The sequence below is a fragment of the Vidua chalybeata genome (assembly GCF_026979565.1).
Source record: "Vidua chalybeata isolate OUT-0048 chromosome W unlocalized genomic scaffold, bVidCha1 merged haplotype SUPER_W_unloc_11, whole genome shotgun sequence".
Taxonomy (NCBI): domain Eukaryota; kingdom Metazoa; phylum Chordata; class Aves; order Passeriformes; family Viduidae; genus Vidua; species Vidua chalybeata.
This window is the reverse complement of record NW_026530322.1, coordinates 353,136-377,854: the sequence shown is the minus strand read 5'-3', so window position 1 is coordinate 377,854 and position 24,719 is coordinate 353,136. Positions and strand designations below refer to the sequence as shown.

The 24,719-nt window shown below is 45.9% G+C and overlaps 1 long non-coding RNA gene across 1 annotated transcript in view; it reads right to left on the bottom strand.

Moving 5' to 3' along the window:
* Positions 1-17,673, bottom strand: part of LOC128782861 (uncharacterized) — a 111,698-nt gene extending 94,025 nt beyond the window's left edge. Inside the window, exon 1 of the long non-coding RNA XR_008428907.1 lies at positions 17,618-17,673. This is a non-coding gene — a long non-coding RNA (uncharacterized LOC128782861). The remainder of the gene's footprint in view (positions 1-17,617) is intronic.
* Positions 17,674-24,719: the final 7,046 nt, after the last annotated feature.

Genomic DNA, 24,719 nt, shown 5'->3' with positions numbered 1-24,719 from the left:
TAGCAGTAGGAAGTCGACTGCTGCTTGATTTTGAAGTGATGCATGTCTCGTGGTTTCTTCTTCCTTTAAAAGATCACTTAGGGTGGCAGAGGTAGTGTTGGCTTGCTTACTGAGCTAGCACCCTAAGTGATTTATTTCACCAAGGGCTTTAGCTGCAGCTACCCAGGGTAGGAATAGGGAGACTGCAATCTTTTTTGGTTTGTTCCAATCATATAATTTGGGATTGCAATTTTCTTCAAATTCCGTGTAGGATCTTTTGTGGCATTTTAATTCGCTTTCTTTTTTCCAGTTATGTAACAAGGTGATATTTGGAGTGAGGGTGGAAAGTTTTCCAAGGCTACAGGGACCTCCCTGGAGCCATGAGGGGATCCCAGCCCATACTCTGTCACCACAGATGAGAAACGTTCCGTTGGGTAATACTTTGGGGTGGAGAGAGTATACAGAGATCACCCGAGTGGTGTAATTGCACCAATCCAGATAGTTATAGGCTTTATTAATGGGTGATACATCCTTTCTGTATGTGTTTTTTCTCTGGTCAATTTTTGGCCAATTGCTCTTTGGACGTCTAAAGTAAAATTTGACACAGTATGTTGCCTTGGAGGACCCCAACAGGTCCAATTCTTGGGGTTCCTCTTGAGCATTGGGCAACATTTTTTGACCACTCGTCCCAAGTATCTACCATGTTGGGTCTCATACCTGTGGTGCAGAGGAGCTCTGAATTATAGACAGGCCAGTCATCTACTACAAATGGAATCCCTACCAAACATGTGGAAAGTGGGTTATCAAGGCTTCCCATGGATAAGCACATGTTATCCTGTTTTAATGTTTTTGCTAGGGTTACCAAAACATTATGGCTAGGCTGTGGGCTAATCCAGCTGAAGGCACACGGTACAGTGAGGAGCATCCAGGCAGCAGTGAGGACAGCACCAACGGAGATAATTTTCATCTTTGGACAAGGATGGGGCTTCTGATAGGGAATATAAGCAAAATTTGTTATCTTTATGGTGGGAGGAGAGGGTTTTGTCCCTTGTTCCTTTCTTTGTTTCCTTCCCTCCCCCCTTTTTTTTTTTTTTTTTTTTTTTTTCTCCTATAAGCTAAGGATGGGGGAGTGGGTATAAGGTTAGGGGTTTTTGGTAAGAGTTAAGAAAGGGAAGCAATAGGGTTTTTTAGGGTAAACAAGGGGTAATAACATGCAATTCAGAGAACAATTTGTGTTCAGGCTGTGTCTGGCTTATGGCTTGACTGCAACAGCAGAATGTTGTTCCACTTCCTGTTTTGTCTGCTGTCGCGTAATGGGATGGTTTTTCCTTCAGTATGTGGACATTCGGTGACATCTTCGTCTCCAGGCAGAACTCGTCTGGTTTTGAGAAGGTCTTGTATTTGACTCCGGAGAATTCTTGTCACTGTTTGTGGGAGTAGTGTTTGCAGTGCCTAGGTATGGTTTTATGTTTTTTTCCTGGGTACCATCTTGGACCAGATGGTAGTAGAACACATGCATACCCTCTACCCCAAGTAATCAACTGGAAAGGCCCAGATATTTAATGTGTTTCTGGGTCCTTCACTAGCACTGGTGGTTTCTCAGTGAGCTTTGCTTGGGCAGTATTGCGAAGTGGTGAAGTATTGGGGGGTCAGGATCTGATGTTGTACAATTTAGGAAGCTGATGATGTAGAAAGCTTGCAAAGTCTTTCAACTGGAGATATGATTTTTGTTTCTCTTCGCTGCTGATTGAGGACTCTTTTGAGGGTTTGATGTGTCCTCTCTACGATTGATTGTCCTGTGGGTTTGCTGGTATGCCTTTCTTGTGTTTTATTCCCCATTCACTGAAGAACTCTTTTAACTTATGAGAGGTATAGCAGGTCCATTGTCTGTTTTTATTTGTTTTGGTACTCCCAGGGCAGCAAATGCAAGGAGGAAGTGCTTTATGGTGTGCTGTGTAGTTTCTCCTGGATGAGCTGATGCAAACATTGCTCCGGAAAACGTATTGACCGATACGTGCACGTATTTTGACCTTCCAAAAGGTGTGAAGTGAGTTACATCTGTCTGCCACAGCTGGCAGCTGTTCAGGCCTCGGGGATTGACTCCTGTCCTCATCAATGGGATCTGGTAATTTTGACAGTTTGGACATGTGGCGACAATAGCTTTTGCTTGATCTTTTGAGAGCTTAAACATTCTGATAAGGGCAGGTACATTTTGACGGTAGAATGCGTGTGACAACTTTGCCTGGGCAAAGATGTCAGGGACGTTAGCAGTTTCTATTGCCATGGCCAATATATCTGCTTTTCTGTTTCCTTCTGTGATGAAACCTGGGAGATTGGTGTGTGACCTCACATGCATTATATGGTAAGTTTGCTTTCTGTGAGAGATTAAGCGTGTTAATGCCAAAATCAATTGGTGTAACTTTGGATTGGAAACCTCTTTGAGTAGAGGGTGTTGTGCTCTCATAGCTATACCTGCAACATACGCCGAATCTGTGACCAGATTAAAGGGTTCGTCTTTGAATTTCTCAAAGGCTCTGACAACAGCTGCTAACTCTGCAATCTGTGGAGATCCCTCCACTATTTGGATGTCAGATTCCCATTTTTGGGTCTTAGGGTCCTTCCAAGTCATTACAGACTTGTGGGATGACCCTGAGCTGTCTGTAAAAATTCTTAGAGCTTTGAGAGGTGTTTTACTTTGGATTAATTTTGGAGTCAGATTAAAGACTGCATTAAAATGTTTATGTTCAGGGATATGGATGGAAATTTGGCCTGTATAGCTGTCTAGAGCGAATTGGAGATTTTCATTGGTCTGGAGCAAATGCTTCAGGTCCCCAGTGGTCAGTGGCAAGTATATGCATGTGAACTCACACCCTGCAAGAGAGCGGAGACGAGTTCTGGATTTTTTTATTAAATGTCCTATGATTTCCTGGAAGGTGGTAATTGTCTTCGAAGGTTGGTTGTTTGTAAAGATCCGTTCCAGTATCAATAAAGGGTCTCGGAGTTGAAGATCCCATTGGAAAATCACTCCAAAAATCGGGGCACTTTTCTGAGAATGACGAACTGGAAAGGTAGGTTGGGTTTGAAGCAATGGGCTTGGCGTGAAGAGAGGGCTTCTTGGATTTTGGTGATGGTGTCTCGGGCTCCTGTTGTGAGAGTGCATGGAGAGTCTAGGCCTTTGTTGCCATGGAGAAGGTTGAACGGGGAGAACATCTTCTGTTGTAATTCCTAGCAGGGGACGTACCCAGTTGATGGATCCGCACAGACTGTGTAAGTCTCTCAGGGTTTTTGGGTTATCTCGGATGGCGAGCTGCTGGGGTACGATGGTCCTTTCCCGGATCAGGAATCCAAGATAAGTCCATGGGTTGGTGTACTGTATTTTGCCCTCATGGATCTCAAATCCTGCCTTTTCAATGGTTTTGATTGTCCTTTTAACTACTTTTTCTAAGTAAGTTTTTTTCTGATGCACAGACCAGGATATCATCCATATAGTGGTAGATGATTGCATCTGGAAATAGGTTCCGAACAGGAGACAGGATGTGAGCAACGTACCACTGGCATATAGTAGGTGAGACTTTTAGGCCTTGGGGGAGATACAACCAATGTATCTTTTGAGTGGAGCCTCTCTGTTAAGAGAGGGAATGGAAAAAGCAAACTGTGGAGCATCCTGGGGGTGCAGCAGAATGCTGAAGAAACAGTCTTTAATGTCTATGATGGCAAGTGTCCAGTCTCAAGGTAGCATTCATGGTGAAGGCAGGCCAGGCTGGAGGGGGAGCATGTCCTCAACGACCGCATTGATTTTGTGAAGGACCTGGAGGAGCCTCCACCTGTCCATCCCAGGTTTTTGCAGTACAAAGACTGGAGAATTCCAAGGGATGGTGGTCTCAACAATGTGACCTTTGGCAAGCTGTTCTTCTACAAGGGCTTGTAGTGCGCGCAGTTTTACTTTAGAGAGGGGCCACTGGTCGATCCAGATTGTGTCTTGGCATTTCCAGGTGAGCCAAGGTGTATCTGGTAGTGCGCGCTCCTCAGTGGCCCCAGTCAGAAATCCTGACTGGGAATATGTAGGGAAGCTCCCCATTGTGATAGAACGTCCCTGCCCCAAAGGGTGATGGGGGCTCTTACCACAAATGGGCAGATGGTTGCCAACTTCCCTTCAGGCCCCTTGATGAGGGTGTTGTGCTTGCTTCGCATGGACACTGTGGCTCCACCGATCCCTGAAATCATGCCTGCTACCAGTTGTAGTTCCCAGTGTGCTGGCCATTCTGAGCAAGCGAGGATGGTCACGTCCGCACCGGTGTCCAGCATCCCTGGTAGGTGGATCTTTTCTCCTCTGTAGGATAGACCACACTCGATGGTAGGCTTACTTGGTCCCAGAACTTGTGCCCACATTGCTGTAGGGTTGAGAGGAAGCTGTTCCCTGTGATTCTTTGGGAGTAGAAAGGCTTATGCGATCGGAGTTCCCTTTGAAAGGAAAAATGGTAAGTCCGTGCAGCACAGCTGGACAGACATTTCTTGTCCCGGGTGCACTGTTTGTACCTCTGGAACAACAGAGATTTCTTCTGGGCCATGGAGAGTGTCACCTATAATTAAAATGTCAACAGGACCACCTTTTGGCCCATGCTTGCCTGTGTGAACAAGATAAACATCCTTATTATTAAAGTCAATGGACAAAGCAGTAACCAGCTGGAGCCGTGTTCCCATCTGTATTGCTCCATGGGTTGGATCCTCTCCATGTGGCCTGGAATCTCCTGGGATGACGCATGACTGGATCTGGGCGGCTTTTGATTTGTTGTCTTTGCGCGGGGCCTGGCCGCGCTCTGCTGGAAGTTTCCTGAACGCTGCTGGTAGCACTGCTGATTCTGCGGTCTTTGGTAGGTGTTACGGGGGTTTCAGGTAGGTGACCTGTCTGGACAGTCCTTCATAAAATGTCCAAATTCCCCACAGTAATAGCAGCGGCCTTGGTCTTTGGAAGTTACTACTGCAAATACACCAGAAACTCCTTCTGCAATACCCTTAGCAACTGCTTGGGCCACTGTGTTTTCAGTGGATATATGATGTGTACAGCTTTCCACCATTTGCTCTATGGTGGGTTCTGTATCCCAAGGTAGGGCCCTCAAAATTGTTTTACATTGTTCGTTTGCATTCAACAAGGCAAGCTTGCACAACAGTTCTTTTCTTGCCTCTGTGCTCTCTATCTGTTTTTTCCAGAGCATCTTTAATTCTGTCTACAAACTTGATAAAGCTTTCATCTATTCCTTGTTTAATACTAGAGACGTGTTGGGTAGGAATAGAGTCATCTGGGGTAAGAAGCAATGAGGTTTTTACTGCAATAGCCAAGTCTTGTAGTGCTGCCTTAGGTAAGGTGTTAGCTTGGTCAGAAGGTTTCTGTAAATCCCCTTCTCCAGCCAGCTGTTCGACTGTAAAATCTGGCCTATTTGCATCTTGAGCATAAGTGTCTGATAATGTTTTTAATTGTCTTTTCCAATGCCTTTCCCATAGCATATATTCTGCCAGGGAAAGAAGGCAGTGGGCAATGTTTTTAAGATTGTGAGGTACCAAAACGTGTGCTGAAAAAAGAGCCTCCAGGAAATTTCTGAAAATATGTGAACTTCAACCATGTTCTTTGGCTATATTTCGTAGTTGTACCAGTTCTTTACCTGTGTTAGGTTCCCACGTTATTCTAGTCGTGGGCCCATCTCTTTTCCCCTTTATATAAATTGCTGGGGAGGCAGAAATTCTCTGATCTAGTTCCCAATCCCCTGCCCGAATCGCTTCCATTTTAATTAGAGCCCATGGGTCAATGTCCTCTATATCAGAATCAGACTCACTGTCCTCAGATGAGGAGTGAGAGTGAGCAGGAGGTGTACTATGCTTTTTTGGGCATGTTGGAGTGAGAGTTTACAGGGGTGTAGGGGACTTGAGAGAGTGTGAGGGGGCAGCTGGCTGGGCTGGGCTGGAGGGAGGCAGCAGTGGAGGAGCAATGGCAGTGCCACGTGTGGCACAGCCTGCACAGGACTGAGGCGCGTGGAGAAGCGAGGTGCCACCGTGGGGGGTCTCGGAGGTGCCGTTCGGGGGACGCTGAGGGTGGGTGGGTGGTTGCGGCGTGTAGTGCGTTAATTTTGTTCATTGAATTGAAAAAAAAAAAAGGAAAAAAAGAGGAGGATGAAAGAGGCCATCTGAAGCCCCCACATCTGCCTACTGATTACCACGAGGAGAAACCCCTTCCCCCACTACAGTTCTGGCTTGGAGGGAGCGGCAGTGCAGGTGCAACTGCTGTACTGTTACGTTAGCTGTTCCGAACAAGGCCTGGCAAGAACTGGGCAAGCAGTTGGCAAGGACCTGGCATGGACCCAGCAAGGAACGGCCTACTGCATATTCACCCACTCTCCACCATTTAAGCTGAATGAATTTTTGGGGTGACTCTAGTGGTCTCTCACTGAAGACCCCTCATCTGCCTCGTTACCACTGTGACTGATGGACAGGGATTGAAAACCCTCCTCCTAAGGACTGAGACCCCTACCACAGGGAGTGGGGAAACCACTAATGACATGACCTGTTCTTCAGTGATTCCAATGGACTTATTCTTCATTGTGTTTGTCCTGCCTTGGTGGTTTCAGTGGACTCACCTGTTCCCCCGCAGCAATCACAATAGACTCTCATTGTCCTGCATGTTCCCCCCTTTTTCCTCTGTGGACTATAACTGGACCCCTGAGTTGACCAGAACTTCGAAGACTTCCCCGACACGACAGACGGATCTCCATCGTCCGGACCACTGAGGATCTCGCCTGTGTTGGTAGCTATTCCCATCCCCCTGTTCTCTCTCTCTATCCTTTTATCTCCTTTCTGATCCCCACTATCACATTTACTGTTCTGGCCCCTAATAAAAGTGCATTTGTTGTGATTAACTGACAGTCCCCTGCTGTTTGCCTTTTTGCACTTTTGGGGTCGGTGAAAAGAACCATCACGACACCCCGCAACAAGCAGATCGTGACAGAGGAAAAGAAGCACAAAGGGTACAGAAGATTCCCAGGCAGACAGGAAACCGGAGGCATCTGGCCTAACAAGGCCAGTTGCAGAACTATGCCGATATCACTTGCTTAAGCAGATTTGTGTAACCATATATGTAAAGTTAATTCTCAGGGCACCATAAAATCCAAGGAAGAGGAGAACCTTCTTCCCAGCGACCACCGGAGGGCAGAACGACAACCCCCTAGCAACAGGCTGCGCAGACGCAGAGTACCTCAGAACCCCTAGCAACAGGCTGCACAGATGCAGAGCAACTCAGAACCGATACGTCCGCCGGAAACAGAGAAGCAATAAAAACCTAAGGACTGTAAAGGAAAATTGCGAGCCGATGGCGAGTAAGGACTCCCCGGCCGCCCAGTGCTGTTTTTTTTGCTTGCTGTCGCCTGCTTTAATAAATTAGCCTGATCCAATTGTCACTTTGGTCAATTATTATCGCTCTAAACTTATAACACAGCGCTTGGGAATGAGGGCAAGGAAAAAGCGGGGGAGAGGAGGCGGTGGGGTTGGGCGGAGCTGCTGCTGCCACGACCACGACGGGAGGTGCAGAGAGGTTTGCCGGGGCTGAGGCGGGCAGGCAGGCAGGGATGGTAATGGGGGTGGAGAGGGTCGCGGCGGGGGTGAGAGGCATGGCTGCAGGGGTGGGGGGAGTCGTGGTGGGCAGCGTGGAGGTGTTGGAGCAACCGGGGGAGCGGAATCCGCGCTTGCTGCATCCGGGGGGGAGCCGAGGGATGGGTGGGCTCCGCGGACCCCGCGGACCCCGCGGGCACGGGGAGGGTGGGTAGTTGCGGCGCGATTTCTGTGTTCCCCGTCTCAGGAAGGGGTATGAAATGAACAGGGCTAATGCCTTTATTAATGTTCAGCTCTTTATTAAAAAGATCAGCTGGGCAGGGGGCTCGACGCAGAGCTCGCCCCCGCAGTCGTAGCTTTCCCAGGCAGCCAGAAGGAAGGCGGCGTGCAGAGTCGGTCACTGGAGTCTCGAGCAGCAGCTGTCCTTTCTCCTTTCCTTGTGGCACACCGGTGGCCTGAGGATGAGGAGGCGTGGTGTGCAGAGTCTGTTGCTGAAGTCCAGAACAACAGCTGTCCCCACTCCTTCCGTGGTGGCAGCACCAGGGCTCTCTGTCTCTATCTCCCGGCTTCTCAGAGCCTAATATAGTCTGTTCTTTCTTAGGTGATGGCGACGGTTAAAAGCCAGTCAGGGGATGTGTTTCCCTCTTCCTCAGCTAGGGCATTTGTCTAGACTCCTCTATTGTGTTCAGTTTTTGATTTATATTCATTTTTATCTCCTAAAAATACTCCCATGATCCTAAGGGGTTTTTATTTGCATGTTAGTTCCAGAGTGGCAGCGTGGAGGGGTGGGAGGCCAGGTAGTTTAGAGAAAACAAACAGAGCAATTAGCTAATTAGCATTTCAATATCGGTACTTAGCTAGAGTTAGTAGTTTTCTTTTAGTGTTGCCATGGGAACTAGGAAAGCCCTGCCCGCGTCTCTGGGGAACACCTGGAAACTGTTCATAACAAATCCCTCCTCTATTTCTTTGATCAGGCTTACGCCCGCATCAACTTACAGTCTTTGGCTTTTGAGGGCTAACTTCTTTTGGCATTTGTATGCTTTTACTCAGGCCTGAGGGTAATTCTAGTGTTCTTTAGAAACCAAGTTTTTAGGTAACTCCTTTGGCTAAAGGACACTTAGTCTTTTTAAACAATTACCAAGTACTTAAACCTTTACTATGGTACTTTAACTCAGAAACAGTTATTAACACCTTACTGTATATCAGCCTCTAGCAAGTCTTCTTTAAAGTTAATTTTAAGTCCTCTGGTTTCTTAATTACTGTCCATGCACAAGAGGAGGCGGGTGACACTGTTGGGTCTGGTCTGGCATCTGGGGGTGGCACTGGCTCTTTGACTCTGGTGACGTGGGTCCAGCCTTTTTCTTAGGTCCGCACCGCAGTGTGTGTGGTGAGTAGTACCTGGAAAGGTCCTTTGAATTTGGGGGTTAATGGAGTGGTAGTGTACCAGGACTTTATCAACACCCAATCCTCAGGACTGATGTGGGCATTGGCATCCAGAGGGGAAGTTTGGGAGAGATACCCCTTCTTTCGGAGGCCTTCTAGGGATTTTCCTATGACCTCTAAATATTTCTGTGTTGCTGCCTCCCCTTCCAGATAATCTGCTGTACTGAAAGGGGTGATTAAAAAAAAAGGGAGTCCAAACATTATTTCATAGGGAGAGACCCCTATGTCAGACCGAGGTCTGGTTCTGCTGCACAAGAGAGCGAGAAGTAAACACCTGAGCCAATTCATCTTTGTTTCTTCAATTAATTTAGTTAACACATTTTTAAGAGTTCTATTCATCCTTTCCACTCTTCTAGAGCTTTGAGGATGCCATGGGGTGTGCAATCTCCACCTTATCCCCAGGACTTTTGTTACTTGATGTAAAGTTTGAGTGACAAAATGTGGACCTTGGGCTAAGTCAATGTTATTGACTAGCCCATATCGTGGTATGATGTTTTCTAAGATTATTCATGCAACTTCCTGCGCAGTTTCCTTTTTGGTTGGGAAAGCCTCCACCCAGTGAGTGAGGTGATCCACAATCACTAGTAAATGTTTGTACTTTAATTTTCCCATGCAGGATCAACTTTTGGGCTTCCTTTATCAGGATAGCTGCTGCTGCTGCGATTACTTGCAGGCAAGTTGGCCATCCTCTGGCTACTGGGTCTAGTAGTTTTGAGAGGTAGGCTATTGGCTTTTTTTTTTATCTTTCCCACTTAAATACATTCTTAGGGCTTCTTTGAGCAACTCGTTCATGTTCTTTTCTTGCCAGTCCTCTATCTTTTCTAGTTTTTGTCTAATATCGGGTCAGGATTTGGTGACAAAATAGACCTTTAAGAGGACTTGACCCTCTGGGCTATCTGGGTCTATATTTGAATATAACTGGAATTTTCGTTTTAGTTGGTCAAGCCAAATTGCCGGGGTCTCATCCTTCTCCTGAGTACCATCAAAGGCCAATTTCATGTTGCTTCCCCTATGGATACTCTTTGATCCCTCTTATCATGAGGGACCTATAGTCTCTCATGTTTTGCCTACCTTCTTGTTGGCTGGGACTCCAGTTGGGGTCCACCAAGGGCATCCCCTGGTTCCCTGGGGGCCCCAATCAACCCTCTCTTTCCCATATCTTCACCCCTGCCGCTCAGATCATCTGGACCTTTCTCAGAAAGAACAGAATGCTTAGAATAGCTCAGGTCTCCCCAGGTACAAATACTCAGCCCTAGAAATTGGTCCAACTGGCTAGATATTCCAACGGGATCTTCCACTGAATTTCTTAGCTCTTTCCCAAATCCCCGGACTTTGGAAACTGCCAAAGGTGCATCCACAAACCTAACTCCCCCAGCTGCTCTACCCACAGGAACCCCTTTAACGGGAAAGAGCCCCTCCACCCTTGGTGCTTTGGATTGGGTGCCACAATACAGCCCTTTTTCTAAGACACCAGGCAGGGAAATAGTGGAGACAGACACTGGAGGCCAGGGGGCATGCCAGGTGATGAATCAACCCTGGGCAAGGGTGGCCTCAGCTCCCAAGTGGGAGGAGGCAAGGAAACTCCAGCTGGAGAAGGGGAAGAGGGAGTTGGGGAGATGGTTGAGGAAACTAAGGGAAGGGATGATGAAACAGAGGTGGGAAAACGGGGGAAAGGAATCAGGGACTCAATAGGAGGGGCTGAAGGACCAACTGGGGAAACTTGGGGAAGTAACAGGAGCAGAAGGGGACAGGCAATCGAGGGGGTCTCATTCCTTTATTTTTCCAGTCTCCCCCTCTCTATTCCCTTTTGTCTTCCTCTCTATTTCTTTGTAACTTGCATATTCTCACAGTCTCATTATTTATAGAATTCTCCAGCCAGCAAGCTGCATGAGATAGTTGTTGTATATCAAGGCCCTCTCAGCTGTGGGTTTTTTTTTTTTTTTTTCTTTTTTTTTGGTGTTGGTTTAACTGATTACACATCCACTGATCTTGGGTTCCATACCACGGCCACTCTCCCTGTAATTCTAACTTCGGCCATACTTCCTATACTGCAATGTATCATCTTACTCTTGTCTAGACCCTTCATGGTCTCCCGAGAATCCCATTAATCTAACAGTTGCCCCAAAGGGCTGTTAGGGGGAATTCCCTTTGCTTTGGAAGGATTTGCTCCTTTACCATAACCTCTTCCCATTTTCAGGCCTCAAAAACAAAAACAAAAACAAAAACAAAAAAATATATATATACCTTAAATGGTGCTTCTATCTAAAATGGAATATACTGACAGGCAGCTAAAGCGCATCTGGCCCCTCCCAACTACGTATTTTGAATCACTTGACTAAACTTAATCTCTTTTAACTAAATTCCCACTCTTGGTCCGAACCTCTTGGCACTTTACATTGTCTCTTGGCCAGGACAATCACTAGTCACACTCTCATCTATTGCCTTCTGTTCTTTTTCTCTTTGGCCTAAGTTTTGAACTTCATGATGGACTTTCTAGGCTTGTACACCTGCTAAGTCCTGCCCAAACTCTTACTTGGCCTTTTGCCTAACCTTCTAACTAGGCTTGGGAAGCTTGGTCTCCCTGCCGAGGTAAGGTCGAACGTCCTGCCGAGCCTTACACTCGAACTCCGGCCAAGTCCCCTTGCCTGACCCTACTAGGCTTGGGAAGCTTGGTCTCCCTGCCGAGGTAAGGTCGAACGTCCTGCCAAGCCTTACACTCGAACTCCGGCCAAGTCCCCTTGCCTGATTCTCCTACTAGGCTTGGGAAGCTTGGTCTCCCTGCCGAGGTAAGGTCGAACGTCCTGCCGAGCCTTACACTCGAACTCCGGCCAAGTCCCCTTGCCTGACTCTCCTACTAGGCTTGGGAAGCTGGGTCTCCCTGCCGAGGTAAGGTCGAACGTCCTGCCGAGCCTTACACTCGAACTCCGGCCAAATCCCCTTGCCTGACTCTCCTACTAGGCTTGGGAAGCTTGGTCTCCCTGCCGAGGTAAGGTCGAACGTCCTGCCGAGCCTTACACTCGAACTCCGGCCAAGTCCCTTGCCTGACTCTCCTACTAGGCTTGGGAAGCTTGGTCTCCCTGCTGAGGTAAGGTCGAACGTCCTGCCGAGCCTTACACTCGAACTCCGGCCAAGTCCCCTTGCCTGACTCTCCTACTAGGCTTGGGAAGCTGGGTCTCCCTGCCGAGGTAAGGTCGAACGTCCTGCCGAGCCTTACACTCGAACTCCGGCCAAATCCCCTTGCCTGACCCTACTAGGCTTAGTTTGCTTGCCTTCCTGCCTTTCTGCTTAGTCGGGTTAATGCCTGCTCTGACGGGGACATCCTGCCCTGCCTTCCAGGGACATTCCCCTATCTGCTCTGACCTCCATCCATGCCTGCCATGGACCTCCTACCTGCCCTGTTATCCTGTCCTGCCTGCTGGGGAGATTCCCTCTGCCTGGCGGGACTTGCTGCTCCTGCTTGCTAGGACATCCCGCCCTACATGCCCTGTTGTCCTGTCCTGCCTGGCAGGGACATGCCTTTTGCCTGTCGGGGACATGCTCTCTGTCTGCCAGGTACATGCCCTCTCCCTGCCAGGTACATGTCACTCCTGCCTGCTAGGACACCCTGCCCTACCTGCCAGGGATATCCCACCTGCCGTCCTATCCCATCCTGCCAGCGCCGGGGACGTGTCCTCTAGGACCTCCACATCCCACCTGCCCTGCTGGGGATATTCCCCTTGCCCTGATTGCCAGGGACTTACTTTGCCCATAGGGCACCTCCACACGCTCGGAGGAGGGCTTGCTTTACTTCTAAGGAGACGCCTCAGTCGCTCCTCTATTCCACTCGCTTCCCCCCGTTCCCGGCCGGCTCCTTCGCAGGAGTCCGGAAACGCGGTACTAGCGGGTCCCTCTCGCTTTGGGGGTCCGAGCTGCCGGCCCCTGTCTCACTCACTCACTCATTCGCTCGTCTCCTGGTTTTTCTTACCCATCCGATGCGTTGCTCGTCTCACGCGGATCCTAGGGTCCGAAGGTAGCCAGCAACTCCCGAGGGTCCCTCGAAGCAGGTGGTCGAGATGTTCAGTTGTCCGGGGGTCCTCTTCGGGCGTGGCTCTCCCGGACGAGCCCCCAAATTGAAATGAACAGGCCTAATGCCTTTATTAATGTTCAGCTCTTTATTAAAAGATCAGCTGGGCAGGGGGCTCGACGCAGAGCTCGCCCCCGCGGTCGTAGCTTTCCCAGGCAGCCAGAAGGAAGGCGGCGTGCAGAGTCGGTCACTGGAGTCCCGAGCAGCAGCTGTCCTTTCTCCTTTCCTTGTGGCACACCGGTGGCCCGAGGATGAGGAGGCGTGGTGTGCAGAGTCTGTTGCTGAAGTCCAGAACAACAGCTGTCCCCGCTCCTTCCGTGGTGGCAGCACCAGGGCTCTCTGTCTCTATCTCCCGGCTTCTCAGAGCCTAATATAGTCTGTTCTTTCTTAGGTGATGGCGACGGTTAAAAGCCAGTCAGGGGATGTGTTTCCCTCTTCCTCAGCTAGGGCATTTGTCTAGACTCCTCTATTGTGTTCAGTTTTTGATTTATATTCTTTTTTATCTCCTAAAAATACTCCCATGATCCTAAGGGGTTTTTATTTGCATGTTAGTTCCAGAGTGGCAGTGTGGAGGGGTGCGAGGCCAGTTATCTCCAGGTAGTTTAGAGAAAACAAACAGAGCAATTAGCTAATTAGCATTTCAATATCGGTACTTAGCTAGAGTTAGTAGTTTTCTTTTAGTGTTGCCATGGGAACTAGGAAAGCCCTGCCCGCGTCTCTGGGGAACACCTGGAAACTGTTCATAACAGGGTAGAGGGGTCCCAGGGCAGGCATTAGGACCCAGGGAATGTGGAGAATAGGATTCAGAGGCTGAGAGAGGAATGTTACCTGGCAAATTAGCATTTGAAGAGACAGTGTCTGGTGAGGGAGATAAGGATTGTGATAAGATGGAAAGGACTCTTTGTTCATCATTAAGGAAACCGCAAGACAGAAAGGAGAAGACTTGTGTAGATAACAGAAAATCGCAAGACAGAAACTAGATAGTATGTTGATTACTTAAGCTAATTGTGCAACTAGAACTTAGGCGCATATAACTAACCTTATATGGAAAAGATCATTACAGGGCCGTGAACTTTCACGGAGGAGGAAGAGAGGAGCCTTCCTCAAACGACCACCAGAGAGTAGAAGAAGACCCCCTAGCAACAGAGGGCGCAAGCGCAGAGTACACCCAGAAATACCACGGACACGGAAGAAGAAAGAGTATAAAAGACTGTGGGAAAGGGGAAACGGTGTGAGCTGTTGGCGGAGCGCTGACTCCCCGGCTGCACCCAGTGCTGTTTGCTTGCCATTGGTGCTGTAACCAATAAATTTCTGATTGACTCTCGAAAGGCTGAACAAATTATTCGCCTCAATTTTGTGAAAAATGCATATTTTAAGACTGGATTTTCGCAATATTTACAATGAATATTATATGTGTAATGTTGGAAAGTTATGCTGTATTAATTCTCTCAAGTAGTGTGTTGAATGTATTTTTAGGTTATAACACAATGTTAAAATAGAAACTATACTATGTAAGATGCTTTTTAACTAGCTCAAGAAAGAGATGAGATGATCAAGGAATTCTTCGCACAAAAATAACAATTACAGAAACCCCTAAATTTTCCAGAGGAGAGGAATTTATGGCTTTCCTTATCAACAGAAATGAACTTCTTCAAGCCTGACTTAGACTCGAAGGCGCCTGGGAATTAACAGAAACTTTTTGACAAGTATCAGACGAATTTCTTGTTTTAAATAAAATATATGCATAATCATGAAGTGTTTTGTATATGCAACAGGCTATTGCATTTAAGGTTATTTCTTTGTTCACAAGGCATGCTTGTCGTGGCTTAAGTGCCCGAGAGCATCCGGACGTCCGTAATTCTTTGCTTTTTATTGTCTTGTAATTGTCCTAACTCTAAATTTTTATTACTCTAATTGTATTACTATTTTTATAACCATTTTATTATTATTAAACTTTAAAAATTTTAAAAACCAAGTGATTGGTGTTTTTCACAATTATCGTAGCAGAGGATGGTTCTTAACACCTCTCTGACGGTGCCTTAGGAGAGTCAGAGTGAGGGAGACACGTCCTGCCCTGTTAGGTAGCCTCACTGTGTTCCCCTGGTGTGACCGACAGACGCAGGTTAGGATCCGATGGACAAAAGGGGACAATAAAACAAAGAAAATGGAAGAGATTCCCTAAAAACCGCAGTAATTATCCCCTAAGACTAAGTGTACACGAAGAAAATAGACCAAGGACAAAGGATAGGTAAGTATTTGTTGGGACGGGGTGGATAAAGGGGGGGATGAATGTGTGTGAATGAGAGGCGGGCTGGTTATCCCAGACCTGCTAAGCGAGAGCGGTAGTCTCCCATGCTGCGTTTCCGTCCTTTTCACGAGAAAAGCGGCCAAGTAAAGAGACGACGCGAGTGATAAAAAGAGTGAGAGAATCCCCCGCGGGGAAACCGGGACTGGGTCTCAGGGAAAGAGTAGGACCCCTTGGGGGGGGGGGGGGGGAAACAAAAGGTAATTAATTGGGAAGAAAAAAATAATAAAAGGTAAAAAGAGGGTTTTCTTGGCATAATCTATTGGGGAAAAATAAAAGGTAAAATGTGTGGGAGGGGCCCCTAAAAATTCTGCTGGACTGAGGGATAAGAATGCCCAAGAACACCCAGGATTAAACCTGCTGGGTTGACGGATTAATATTCCAAGAGCATCCAGGGTTGATTCAAACCTGCTGGGTTGACGGATTAATATTCCAAGAGCATCCAGGGTTGTTTCAAACCTGCTGGGTTGAGATATTATTCGAGAGCACCCAGAATTAAGTTTGCTGGGTTGAGATATTAATATTCGAGAGCACCCAGGATTGAGTAAGAATTTTGCCGGTTTGAGGACAAGCCTGAGAGGGTTTGGGGTTGGGAACAACACAGCTGGATTGAGGGGTATCCAAGAACACCGGGACTGGCCAGTGACATCAAAAAGTGTAATAGGTGTGTTGAAAAATAAAAAGTACCTTGTTGTTGTGGTTGCTTTGTTGTGTGTAAGTGAAAAATAAAGTGGAGCAAATGTGGACGAATGAAAGTATATGTAATGTAGATTGTTTATTTTAAGCCTTATTATAGTTCCTCGGAGGAAAGTGTTGTATTGAAAAGTAGTGTGAGAAAAAGGAGGTTTTTTTAGAATATAGCCGAAAGAAAAGTGGTATTTAGGTGGTGAGAGGAAAGTGAAAAACAGAGGCAGGGGGTGAATAGATAAGATCTTGAAAAATGGGACAGAAATCCGGTCAGGAGAATAGAGGAGAGAAAAAAAGGAGTAAGAAATTATTAAAAGAGATACCCCAGGATAGTCCCCTGGGAGTTATGTTAGCCAACTGGGAAAAAAACCCTTGTACAAGAAAAAAGGACAAAGATGATACAATTTTGTATACTTGAATGGCCAACAAAGGAAATAAGATCGGACCACGTTTATTGGCCTAGATATGGTTCTTTTGAAAGATGGATTTGTCAGGCTCTAAATGTATTTGTAAACTCAAAGGAACCGTTTAATCCAGAAGAAAGAGAATATGCCACATGTTGGACAGGGGATTTTAGGAAAATAAAAATCTTTAAGGCATCAGAAATCCCCGAAACAAAACAAGAAAAGAAAAAAGGGAAAGAAAAGGGAGGGGAGCAAGAGGAAAAAAGCGGAAAAGAAAAAGAATGGGATCCTTTACAAGTTTTACTCCCTCCCTTTGTGATAAACTGTGGTAACTTGTTTGTTCATCAAGAGAATTGGAATATTAAAGGAGGAAATATGAAATTAAAGTATGAGGGACTAGCTTGCTTGTTAGGAGACAGGGGAAGCATCTGTGAAGTTGGGAAACAGCAACTTGGGGGTTTTGCTAAAAAAGGACAATAAAGAAGCAACTGCTACAAACTGCAAGGCTACAGGCATATTGCAAGGCTATAGACATATTGCAAAACGCAAGATCACAAGTATAATTAATCACCATATAGGGAGCTTTTCTTAGCTTCTCTTGCAGACACAGGCTAAGGATGTTGGGGGATGGCCGGAGCTGATTATGAAATCAGCGACCACCAGGCAACAGCCACCGGACTAGACAACGTAGGAGTGCTCCGGGTACGCCCATCACTGTCCGGAACCGATTGTGAAACCAACGATCACCTGCCTCGACACAATGCAGACACGATGCAGAGGGATGCTCAAGCTACGCCCACCGCTATCGCAAGAGACACGAATGAAGAAACCTCCAAGAAACTATAAAAGAGACTGAATAAGGGGGTGGGGTGTGGGGCACTGCAGTGTGGGACACTGTAGGAGGGGCGGCTTGGAGACCCCTACCCACCCAGCGCTGTTTTTGCTTGCTACTGCTTGCTGTAATTAATAAAATTCTAATTGACCTTAAAAAGGCTGAATCAAATTATTCGCCTCAATTTATCACACCTTCCCATTCCCGCCTGCACCACTTGCGGCCCCAGCGCCGGTTTCAAGTCCCAGCGAGCTGCTCCCTTCAGCTCCGCCGGCCCCGGTGTCGGTGCCTCTCCCGGTCCCAGCGCCTACCCCGGGTCCTGGCTTGCCGCGTGTTCCTGCCCCGGTTTCCGTCCCAGGCGCAAGTTCGCTGCCCACGGCGGCGGCTCTGCAGACTCCCGCCACGCTGCCCGCAGCAGCGCCCCCCGCTCTCTCTTTCGCTGCCCGCCGCTTCGGTACCGGCCCCCGCCTCGCTGCTCGCGGCTGCCCGACCGGCCCCCGCCCCCATCCTGCCCGACTGGTCCGCGGCTGGTCCGCTAGCCGCGCCTGGCGGGCTCCCGTCGGTCCCGGCCATCCCGTCTTTGGCCGCTTCTCCCGCAGCGGTTTTCTCGGCCCCATCCCCAGCGGCTTTGCCCATTCCGGCTACGCTGAGTGCTGCCGCTGCTGCCTTGCCTCTGCTGGGAGCGGCTGGCTCTGCCGCCATTAGCCACGTGGAGGCTGACCGCGCTACCGCCCGGCACCCCCCAGAAATGCTCCCCCCTTCAGCAGTTCCAGCAGCAAGCCCCGCCCATGCCCCGCCTCTGGAGGACCAAGTCTCGATAGTATACCCTTCTCACACCCCCCTCCCTGCTCGGAGTTCCGTTCCCTTAGAAACCGCAGCTCCGGCTCAAAGGAACTCCCTGTCCCTAGAAGATGCTCCTTATAAAAATACTAGAAGTACAGTTAAGAGACAACTTCCTTCTGATTCTTCCTCACCACACGAAAATAAGGCTAGAGAAAAAGACAGGGGTAAAGAAATTGGTCTATTTCCACTGAGAGAGGTCCCGATGGGAGGGGGTGGGACTGGATTTGTGAATGCTCCCCTGACTTCTTCTGAGGTCAGGAATTTTAAAAAGGAAATCAAAGGGATTCTGGAGGGCCCCATAGGCACAGCTGAACAACTTGACCAATTTTTAGGTCCAAACATTTATACCTGGGAAGAAATGCAGTCTATACTAAAGATACTATTTTCTCAGGAGGAAAGGGAAATTTATCAGAATTGCAGGCATAAAAGCCTAGAATAAAGAAAATCCACAGGGGCCTCCTGGAGAGGAGAAAATGCCCACTGCACCTCCTGAGTGGGGTCAAAACAATGAGGAGGGGAGAAAACATATGAATGAGTATCGTAATTCGATAATCAAGGGAATAAAAGCGGCAGCACCTCGAGGGCAAAATGCTAAAAAGGCTTTTGAGACACAGCAGGGGAAAGAAGCCAGAATAGATCCTGAAGCTGATGTGGGAAAAGCTTTGTTAAGAATTAACTTTGTTACAAATGCTTGGCCAGATATTAGAAGGCAATTAGAAAAAATTGAGGATTGGCATGATAAACCATTAGAGGACTTATTGAAGGAAGCTCAGAAAGTTTATGTCCGAAGGGATGAAGAAAAAGCTAAACTGAAGGCAAAAATTATGGCAGTCACCATGAGAGAAAACAATTACAAGAAAAATCAAAAATACACAGGCACTACTCCTAAATATGACGGTCGTAGAGACAGGGGAACAGAAAAGAATAAAACCCCAATACAAACCAAACCTCAGGAGCATTCCAGGAATGTCTGTTTTTACTGTAAGGGCGAAGGACATTATAAGAGGGACTGCCCTAAACGGGCAAAAGATCTGAAAATCTTCAAAGAGATGAACACAGAGGAAGAATAGGGGGGTCAAAGGCTCTATTTTCTAGGGGACAAATACCATCTGGAGCCTGTGATAACTTTAAAAATAGGTCCCCAAGAAGAAGAATTGGAATTTGTGGTAGATACAGGAACAGAAAGAACCTGTTTGTTAAATATTCCAAAAGGTTATAGTGTAAGTAAAGATACTGTAAAAGTAACAGGAGCAAAAGGAGAGAGTTTCACTGTTCCTGTCATCAAAGATGTGGAAATTGAGGGAGAAACTAAATTTTAAATAAGGGATGTCTTATTAGTCCCAGGGGAGGGTAGCAACTTATTAGGATGAGATTTACAAGTAAAATTAAGAATAGGGGTTATCCCAGAAGATGGGAAGATGACAGCCAGAGTTTTAAAATTAAGTCAAGAAGATAAAGAAAAATTAACAAGGAAGTTTGGGCCGGAGAAAGAAATAGGGGAGGATACTTCATATGGAGCAGACATCTTCATGGAGCTGTTGATTCAGCTAATTCTTTTCCCTTTGCTGTATACAAGTAGTTTAAACTATTTATTCCAATTTGCATTGTGATTTTTCATCTTCAAATAAATAACTTGCTGTACTCTAAGATTGAAAAACTAGTTTACAGCTGTGACATAGCAAAACCTAGTCTTAATTTATTTTAAGTCGAGGCCAGGTTATTCAATCAAGTGGTTCTCAGTGTGTAAAGTTAAACTAAAAGTAACACCAGCTGATTAGTAGGTCAATGAGAAACATTTTTCCTTCCAGCCATCCTTTTTCAGGTACCCAAAGGTGTTTTTGCTTTTTTACTTTTTGTTTTGTTTGTTTGTTAGTTTTTCTAGAAGTACTGATTACTTGCAGTGCACCTGGAACAGCAGCTAGAGTTGTGCATGCATAGCCCTTCTGAAAAATAAGGCTCATTTTTTTACCCAGAATTGGAGGTGGCTACATATATTAAAGGGAACCTACAAAGCTAGATGAAGAAAAGGTTTCAGTATCTTCTAATGTAAGCTGTTAATTTGTTACTTTCAACATTACTGTGGGTGTGTGACACACACATAAAAAAGATAGTGGGGGGAGATCTCTGCTTGCTGTAGTTTTATTTCTTGAGTGAGTTGGAGAGCTGTGAGGAAGTTGTGGGTTCCTTGTGTGGTTTATCCAGGCCTACAGGGAGGGCTTGGCCATAATTCCCTCTGTGCTGCAGGTAGCCCTGCAGTGTGGCAGCAGTCGCTTGCCTCTGGTGAGTTTGCAGGCAAGGTGCTTCACCACTGCAGTGCTCAGGTGCTGTTTCCTATTATGAAATTCAAGAGTGCCTCTTCCCATCCAGTTATTGTTTGTACCACAGGAACCTCTTTGGACAGTGTTTCCTAGCAAAGGGAGGGTATTGCAGAGACAAATTCCTTACTTGCCGTCCCCCCACTGTACTCATATTTTGTCCATTCCCTCTTCAAAATATGGATTTGTAAAACTCATGCTCTGTGTCCTCAGATGCCCTTCCCAAATCAAACCTTAGCTTTATTACTCCACTCTATGCCTTATGGAGGGATGTTTTCAATCCATTGAATTTGGTGCCACAGTGCCTTTTTACCTCAGAGGACCTAGGATGTTGATGCAAGGGTGTCATCAGAACTAGTGTTTCTGCCCAGGGGTGAGTTCATAGTGTCCTGAGCAATTGGTGATAGAAGAGGTGCTTGTTCTAATGTTTGACCATTTCTTTTGCCTGTTACTGATGGAGTTCCTTGAATTCCTCTGTTTCAGTAAAATGGAGGTAGTGAGGTATTTATTGAGAGCTGTGGCTAGAAATCTGTGAATGGAAAAACTCTGGTTGCAAATTGCATTGCACTAACTAGCATTGCCTCAAATTTTTTGGTGCAGGCAAGGTCACTTTGGAAGTAAGTTGCAGTTTACCTTGTTCCTGCCACCTTTTCAAGCTTGTGAATAAAAAAATATGGTGATAGCAAAGCAAGTCTTTAGTTTTGGCACTGTGTCAGCTGTGAGTGGCTAGTAGCCTTGGTGGAGGGTGCTGTGAATTGCATGCTTGCAGAAGAAGTTGAAAAAGAGGGAGGGGTGATTGGCAGACTCACCTGTCCGGGATGTTGGAATGTAGAGTGATGTTAGAATGTAGATGTTGGAATGCAGATGTTAGAATGTGGAGTGATGATGTCTTAGTGCTAGAAGAGGACAAGTGTTTGAATGCAATCTCTGCATAAAGGGCAGAGAAGTGTCTTAACACATGGTTGTTAGAAAGTTATTCAATGATATGTAGACTAAGGAAATAGAATGCCAAAAACACCTGGGGACTCCAGGTTTAGAGTTGTCGAAGTTGAAAAGTGTTTGGCTGCTCTCAGGGGCTGTGGCAGGAGCAGATTCATGGAGATTACCCAGCGCAGCAACTCCCAGTGTTTGGCCCACCCGGTGGAAGTGGCACAGCATGAGGTGCCACTGGGGTTTGGGGCTGGCTGGGTTGTGCCAGGGTCCCAGAGAGTGAGGAGTTGCCAGAGACGCTCGCCGGCCCAGTAGCGGGGCTGGTAGTGGGTTGTGTGGGTTTGCCGCCCAGGAGTGGGCTTGCTCAGTGGCGGAGCTGCCAGGGGCAGCTCCCAGCCTGACAGGGTCCCGAGTCCAGGATAGCAGCCTCTGCCCCGGCACGTAAGTCAAGAAAGAGAGAGAAAGAGAGAGAAAGGGAGAGTAAGGGAGAGAAAGAGATAGTGAAATAAGCCCCCAAAGTCACCATGCCTGTGGCTGTCTTTAAGTTCTCCCCCGCTAGATAGAGTGACAACAAGGTAGGGGGAGAGGCCAAGAACAGAGTTAAATGCAAAGCTGTGAAAAAGAAGAGACAAAGATTAAAGCAAAAATAGTTGGCACTCCAAAACCTCACAATGTAGGCTTTTTTGACAAGAGTTTTTCTTTCTGTTTTTTTGTTGTTGTTGTTAAGAAGAGGAGGCTTTTGTTCTAAAGAATGAGTCTGTAAGGCTAGAACAGTTAAATGTCACCCAAAAAGTAAAAAGCAAGAGATGTGATACATCTTGTGTTAGAATTGGCCTAGTGTTTAATTGGCCTCTGCAGCTATTAACACAGCTGGATACAAGAAGCAGCTGTAGAAAAACAGTTTTAGTTAAACCCAAAAAGTTTTGAAGAAAACTAATGGTAAAAGTTAATGCAGTACTGTCTTTCTTTTAACACTGTGTTATTAAGAAGTCCTTTCCAGGTACTACTAAAGCAGGAATCTGAATCACAGAAAGAGGGTGAATTCATGCCAGCAAAATCAAAAGACTTGTGAAGAAACTTGAAGAATGGACTATCACATCTAAACCGGGTGATACCAAATTGACTTTCAACTGGGACTGGGTGGTAACGGTTTGGGAAGACCCAAATGATCCAAGGAAGGTACAAAGAATAACACCTAACTGAGAAATAAGGCAAAGCTTACATCACTGGTTTTAAGCACTGCATGAATAAGCCCTAAGACGTCTCCGACACCTCCTTAGGAGAGGAATACTGCCACTTCAAACAGGAAGATCAAGACTATTTTAATCAAAGAGTTCTTATATTCTGGCCTTAGCCTGGGATTTGTACAGGGAAGAAGGGAAATTAGTGTTAGTACTATACTGTATACTTCATTTGATTCATCCCATTACTGGACACGCTAGCTGGGTTATAAGTAAATGTTCAAATTATGGGAATAATTGGTATTAGAGCTCACAAAATCTATGTTCTCGTTGCAAGAGGTATTGAGTACTGAATCTATTCCCTATACAGATAGAACTCAAAACAACTGAAGTAATAACTTTGTTTTGTGGATGGAAATTATCAGTGCCTGTTGACTGAGAGATACCTGAGGAACGGTGGGAAACCACAGTTAAGGAGTGTCAAAAAAGGACTTGTCTAAAAAAAAAAAAAATTAGTCAAAAGGAGTGACAAGGGAAACAGAGGGCAAGCCTGGATGGACCACTGTACTCGCCACCGAGAAGATCACACATACCTGCTATGGGAAGCAACTCCATAGGCAGGAGAGGTGGGGGTATAAGCCATACCAGACCTCTGTTATTCCTGTTTCTATCTCTCATTTGTTGTCTTTTACCTTTCGAGATACCAGCAAGATCGTGTCACAAATGCTACACAAAGTATTACATGGGAAGAAACCAAAGTTCCTTTTTGTTACACACACCTATGTCAACAGCCACTGTTATAACCCATCCAAATTAAGTACCTGCAGGCAAAATGGGGAAAAATACTGGATTACAAAGAAGTTAGGAAAAAGTGGTAATAGATGGGGCATTGAATGTCCAAAAAGAACGAGATGGATTTGTTTTACATTTGATCTCAGAGATATAGTCCAAGATTCGGTAAAAAGGCAATTAGTAAAAAAAAAAAGGTGATACCAGCACAGCAACCTAGCTCTATATTGACCCCAAATTATATACTGAATCGTATTATGGGACTCCAAGTAGTTATAAAGATGATAACAAACAAAGCCGCTCAGGCATTGGAATTAATATCGAGTCAGCAAAGCCAAACAAAAACTGTAGTGTATCAGAATAGGTTGGCTTTAGACTATGTATTGGCTGTCGAAGAGGGTGTTTGTAGAAAGTTTAATATATCAGATTGTTGAAAATAGATGACAATAGGGAGGTCATCCTGGGAAAAACAAAGAATATCATAAAAAAATTATAACCCAGGTATCAGTCCAAAAATAGGAAAACAAGGTCAAAAACTAACTGGTGGGGTAATGTATTGAGAATGGGATGGTGGATTAAGATCCTTCCTTTTATGTGTTACAACTGTTTTGATGTTTCTTCCTTGTTTAATCCCATGTTTTATTTAATTACCAACAGAGTCCAAAGAATGCAAGTGGATAAGAAATATTGCTCAAGCCAAATGATTTATAAAGAATAAGAGGAGGGATTGTGAAAAATGCATATCTTATGATTGGCTTTTTGCAAAAGTTACAATTAATATTATATGTGTAATGTTGGAAAGTTATGCTGTATTAATTCTCTCAAGTAGTGTGTTGAATGTATTTTTAGGTTATAACACAATGTTAAAATAGAAACTATACTATGTAAGATACTTTTTAACTATCTCAAGAAAGAGATGAGATGATCAAGGAATTCTTCGCACAAAAATAACAATTACAGAAACCCCTAAATTTTCCAGAGGAGAGGAATTTATGGCTTTCCTTATCAACAGAAATGAACTTCTTCAAGCCTGACTTAGACTCGAAGGCGCCTGGGAATTAACAGAAACTTTTTGACAAGTACCAGACGAAGTTCTTGTTTTAAATAAAATATATGCATAATCATGAAGTGTTTTGTATATGCAACAGGCTATTGCATTTAAGGTTATTTCTTTGTTCACAAGGCATGCTTGTCGTGGCTTAAGGGCCTGAGAGCATCCGGACGTCCGTAATTCTTTGCTTTTTATTGTCTTGTAATTGTCCTAACTCTAAATTTTTATTACTCTAATTGTATTACTATTTTTATAACCATTTTATCATTATTATTAAACTTTAAAAATTTTAAAAACCAAGTGA